Here is a 6008-nt window from a genome sequence, read left to right as displayed (position 1 = left end):
GGGGGGGGGGGGTGGAGGAGGAGCTCTACAGCTGCTCCGGCGTCCAGCCCGGCAAGCTGCGGGGGAAGGGGTCTGGCTGCCAGAGCCCCATGCGAGCGGCTGAATTTCCTGCAGCCCTCCCAGCCGCGCCTCGCTCTGCATGGGGGGGAAATCCCGGACATTTTTAGTGATTTGCAAATTCCCCCCCCGGACGCTATTTTTAACACAAAAAGGAGGACATGTCCGGGTAAATCCGGACGAATGGTAACCCTATTGAAACCATCTCTCAGGTCCCTGCCTTTCTGGCTGTCTCTGAATCCCTCCTACACCAGTGATTTAAAACCCTCTAAAGTTCCAAGCTGGCAGGAATAGTTCACTGCTGAGTTCAATCTGGGCATGTAATAGAGGCACGGATGTGACACTGATTCGTGCTGATGCCTTCTTTTCCTTTTCCAGAGGCTGTCACACTCTTTAATAACTACAGTCCTGACATCGGGAGAAGATGTGCGTGCACCTCTTAGCTAGCCTCCCAGAGGAGCCATGTTCCAGTCGGCTCCTCCTCCAGGTCCAGCTACCTCTCTGTCATTGTTCTTTTGCTCCAACAGAGCCCACATCCCTCTCTGCTGGCTAATAATAACAACCCACCTTATCAGATGAAAGCAGCCACTCTGTGCGTGCTGCAGGGAGCTCAATGAAAAGCAGGAGGAAGTCTGGGCTTTCAGGTCTTATGTCTATAGGTTGTTGTGGGCCGGATTAAAGCCAAGGTCTCAGCTGATTGTATTCAGTGGCTCTGGATGATTCATGGAGTCAATTAGAGAAGGCCAAATAAAGGGATTGTAATGTCTTATCAGCTAGGAGCTTGTTATTTAAACTGGCTGCTGTAATGGGCTGAAACGGTGCAATGGAACATTTAGCATGAATGTTAAATGGCGAAGTTTCTATGAGGCCATGAAATCATCCCCCTAAGAGAACCAGTGGGAGCCTCCTCACTTGGGACTGATAAAACCAGATGGGACAGAGCCCTGACAAATAGATTGTAAGCAACAATCCTGTACTGGGCCCAGGTGAGGTTGAACTAGACAGGGTCTAGCAGGTCTTTTACAGCCTTGAATTCTCTGAATCAGCGAAACGCCTCCTTCATTCTCAGCTCTCTTGTGTGTCACTGTCCCAGGGCTGAGGAGAATTAAGATCTTTGGATTCATATCCAGGTCATTATGGGGTCTCCAGCAAACTTTGGGCCAAAGTTATAATTAGATCATGGATCTATTATCCCACTAACGGGGATTTCACTTTATAGAAAAGCTGCGCATAGAATCTCCTCTTCTCTTCAAGGGAGTAGTAGGTAGAGACATTAATGCACCCAATGATGTGTCCAAGTTAAAGTGCTCGGACTCTGCCCCTGTTTGGTGCCCATGGGTAGTGGCAGGGACAAGTCTGTAGCAACCATTTTACCCCAGTGCCCACTTGTTCACAGTCCGATCCTGTTTCCAAGAATGCTTTTCCACCTATAGACTTGCAGGCATTTTCCAGATTGCCAGGTGCTTAGGGAAAAGTATGTGGACATCCCCAGTCTCCAAAGGGTTAATGCAGGGTTAACCTTTTTGCAGCAGTGGAATTTCCCAGGAGCACCTTGATTCTTCAGAGTCTGTGCAGTTTATGCTTCCCCAGACACATGTCCCAGCTTGACTCCCTTAAAGGGCAATGCAATTTCCGAGAGCACTTTTTGTTCTAGTTCACTCTGCAAACTATACCAAGGGATCATCACCCCCAGCAGGAGATGCAGCTCTGAGTTGGAGCTCAGCAGCTCTTTAACAGTGCACAGCACAACGGCAATGGTAAGAAACGGTCAGAACCAGAACTGAAGTAGAATACTGAATTCCTCTGAAAGCTTTTAGGGAGGCAGAATGGAAGTACACTGAATCTAGGTCAGACACCAATAATAAGGCGCTTGCACGGAGTCTCAGGATTTTAATGACCTCAGGAGGTCAGTTTTGCATTTCATCGGAACAATTGCAGCTCCGATAGCATATGCCTCTCACCGCCCCTGCCTCTCCCAATGTGCCAGCATTGTGTTCAGAAGGAAGAGCACCCCCTTCTGAGCCACCAATATTGCTCTTTGCAGCACTTGGGTTTTCTAGGGAGGTGTCTCATCCAGGAACTGGCCAGATCCAGCCCATAGCTTGTGAGATGTGACCGGGGTCCCAGCGGGGGCCAGCTGAGGTCACTCAATTAGGGTGAACTGCAAAGAATGGGGCAGATAATCCCCAAAGCTGGTGGATATTCGAATACTTAGATTTACCCAGCCAGCACTGTAATGGGGCTTGGCCGAGGTTTGTCCTTCAGCGGGGCTGTGCCGTATCCCACTGCCTCGCTGTAGTTCGCGGTCAGTCCTGGTCCTGCGGTAGTGTGGGACAGCAAACACACGGTTAGGGGCTCAGGCCCTTTAGGCTGGGGCTGAGCCAATAGTTCTATACAGACGCCCAGGCCCTAGGTCAGAGCGGGGCAGCAACCAAACAGTCAGGGACCCAGGCCCTTAAGCAGGGGCTGAGTCAATAGTTCTGTAGCAGCCCAGGCCCTAGGTCAGGGCGGGGCAGCAACCAAACAGTCAGGAACTCAGGCCCTTAAGCAGGGGCTGAGTCAATAAGCAAGAGGTCCCAGCCTCTCCAGGCCAGGGAAAGGGGGAGTCTGCCACACAAGGGTTGGGTGGCAGAGGGGACGCAGGCCCTCCCACTCCACTGCGTCCCAGCCCGGGGCCCTAGTAGCGGTGGAAATTCGCTGCTGTCAGTGGGGATCCTGGCCGCAACACACTGACATAGGCTCTGGCAGTGCTGCAGCCAGACTGGGGTCGGCTACCCCCGGGCTACTTCCACACTCCCCCTCGTAGGGTACCTGGGTCGCGCCAGTGTCCTCGGCGGTCTCCAGCAGCATCGGTTCCTCCGGGTAGGTGGTGAAGGGTAGGCTCGGCTGCTCCTCGGGGTAGCTGGCAAGAGGCAGGCTTGGCTCCTCCTCGGGGTAGCTGGCATGGGGCAGGCTCGGCCGCTCCTCCTCGGGGTAGCTGGCACGGGACAGGCTCGGCTTCTCCTTGGGGTAGCTGGCACGGGGCAGGCTCAGCTGCTCCTCCTCGGGGTAGCTGGCACGGGGCAGGCTTGGCTGGCCCGGCGAGTCCTCAGGCCGGCCACGGCCTGCTGCCGTCTCCCAAGTGGGAGCACGGCCACAGACGTCTGATCTCTCCAGCGGCTGGTTCTCAACTGAGCCCTGCAGGCGGGTCTTTATACTTCCGGGTCTGCGCCGTGACCTCTGAGGGGCGGGCGCAGGACCCAGTGGGTCCGCCCACATTGGTGTTAGGGGAGGTTCGTCCCTCAGAGGGGCTTGTGGGGTATCCCACCGCCTCGCTACAAGCACAAAACAGCTTCTTTATTACCTTACTGGTTGCCCAGAAGCTAACAACATAGTCCCTTAGAGTAACCCAGCCTCAGGCCTCCATCCAGTACCCAAGTCAAATATGATGAAGATTTCTGAAAATCTTATTTCACCATATAAATGGAAAGGTTCTACCAATCCCAATAGATCAGATACATTGCCTTCCAAGTTAATGAATATTCCAGATCTTGCCCCAAAACAAGCTACAGCCAATTCTTATTAACTAAACTAAAATTTATCAAAAAAGAAAAGAGAGGGAGTATGGTTAAAAGATCAATATACATACAGATGTGAGTTCAATTCTTGAAGTTCAGATATATAGCTTTGTAGTTGCAAAGAGTTCTTTTATAATTTAATTCATAGGTTATAGTCCAATGTCCAATATCATATCCAGGGTGTTTCCAGCTTAACTGGGATCTCAGTCTGACGACTCAAACTTCCCCTGATGAAGCTTAAGCAGATCTGAGATAAACAGGATTGGGACCCAAGGATTTTTTTTTTACAATTTCAGGCCTTCTTTGACAAGTCGGAGTCCCTCTGGGAACAATAGTTAATCAGGGCGTCTTTGAAGTGGGTCCATCACCAGTACTTAGCTATACGAATTAACACAAGACAATTGCCTGTTCCTCCACCATTCACTGATGATTTGCTAAAACAACGAGGAGTCCTTGTGGCACCTTAGAGACTAACAAATTTAAGCTTTCGTGGGCTAGAATTCACTTCATCAGATGATTTGCTATACATTTAAAAGAGAGATGAATACAGAGATATCTCGTGTTTACAAATCATTTAAATGCTAGGATGTTCTTTTGATCTCTGATCAGAATACAGCATAGACAGGGACTGTTGATTACATTGTTGACCACTACCCCTATGTGTATAAATACACAAAAACACAAACATTATCTCCCCACATGTCTTTAAGGGTTGAATTTGAGTCATTTATTTTGCAGGATGTTTAACCCTTTCTGGCCATGCGTCACAGATATAAAAGCACCACAGCAGAGGGTGTTCTGGCCACAGGGCATGTCTGTTCTTTCCATTCACACTCTCTGTTTTTGGCAAAAGGAAATTGCAGCTGCTGCAGTGACAGAGACCGACTGATACAATCAGTTCCTGACACAGACGGATTCTTTTTAATTCCACACTGAGCAGACATGCCACTGAAGCTGTGAGGGGTGTGTATATCTGCAGAGGTTCAGTCCCACGGGGAGCTATTCCAGTCCTGTTTACCGCCAACTCCCTTGTCTCCCCAAGGACAGGTAGATATTCAACTGAATGAGTAGGACTAGAAACAGTTGTATGAAAAATAATAGAATCATAGGACTGGAAGGGACCACGAGAGGTCATCTAGTCCAGTTCCCTCTATTATCTAGATTATCCCTGACAGGTGTTTGTCTAACCTACTCTTATGTAGTATACTTACTTTCTCTGCTTAGCTTGTACCCTCTCACATGCTAGCAAATTATTTTCTCTATCTGACTGGATCTCAGCAACAAACTCAATTTGTTCAAACTCAGAAATAGCGTGTGCAAGATAGGTGTATAGCCAGCTTGATGGGCACAATCAGCTGTGTGGGTGAACAATTGGGTATGCAAGTTCTCAGGCTGGCTGCAAATTTGGTCCTATCTCCAGAGGATAAACCGCTAAGCAAGTGACTGGTTAAATTTGCAAGCAAGGAAAGGCTTCTGTTCCCTAATCTAGCCCACAAAGGGCAGCTGTCACTGGAGCATGAAAAAAAAACCAATGGGAAATGTAATATAGTTTATAAAGTGAAAGGCTGCCACAGACACAGAACATAGATGCTTCTCTGCTCTGATGTGAAATGGATGTGTGAATGGCTGCAGGGCAAAGAGCTCAATCTTCATTGAGAAACAGCAAATACCATGCAGTTTCTTTCTGGCCACACCTACCCTAGAGACACAGATTCTAAGACCAGAAGGGACCACAGCAATCATCTAGTCTGACCCCGTCGCCCTTCCTGGAATTAATTCCTGTTTGAACTAGAGCATATCTTTTAGAAAAATTTCTAGTCCTGGTTTAGAAAGGGTTTGCCTGTATAGCTACACCAGCAAACCCTCTAGGCGGGACGCAGTTTATAGCATCAAAGAGCTATTTTCCCCCAAACTGAATACGCTGCACATAGAACAACCTTTTTTGCCAGTATAAGTGCACTCCCACTAGTGCTTTTGCTGGCATAGCTTTGTCAGGGGGTTGATTTTTTTCATGCTCCTAACCAACATTGCTAGCCCAACAAAACAGACTGGCTAACCTAGTGAGGAGGGCTTTAAACTAGGTTCGACGGGGACAAGTGAGCAAAGCCCACAGGTAAGTGTGGAACATGGAGACCTGGGAGATGGGTCGGAAACAAGAGGGAGTGTGGGCTATAATGGCAGAGAGAAAGGAGGGTCAGGGCAAAACTGGGAGGCAAGATCGAACCAGTATCTTAGATTTCTATATACAAATGCGAGAAGTATGGGTAATAAGCAGGAAGAACTGGAAGTGCTAATAAATAAATACAACAATGACATTGTTGGCATCACTGAAACTTGGTGGGATAATACACATGATTGGAATGTTGGTGTGGGTGGGTACAGCTTGCTCAGGAA

Source organism: Terrapene carolina, unplaced genomic scaffold (assembly GCF_002925995.2).
Source record: "Terrapene carolina triunguis isolate 2854851 unplaced genomic scaffold, T_m_triunguis-2.0 Scaffold53, whole genome shotgun sequence".
Lineage (NCBI taxonomy): Eukaryota > Metazoa > Chordata > Testudines > Emydidae > Terrapene > Terrapene triunguis.
Note: the sequence above shows the minus strand (reverse complement) of the source record.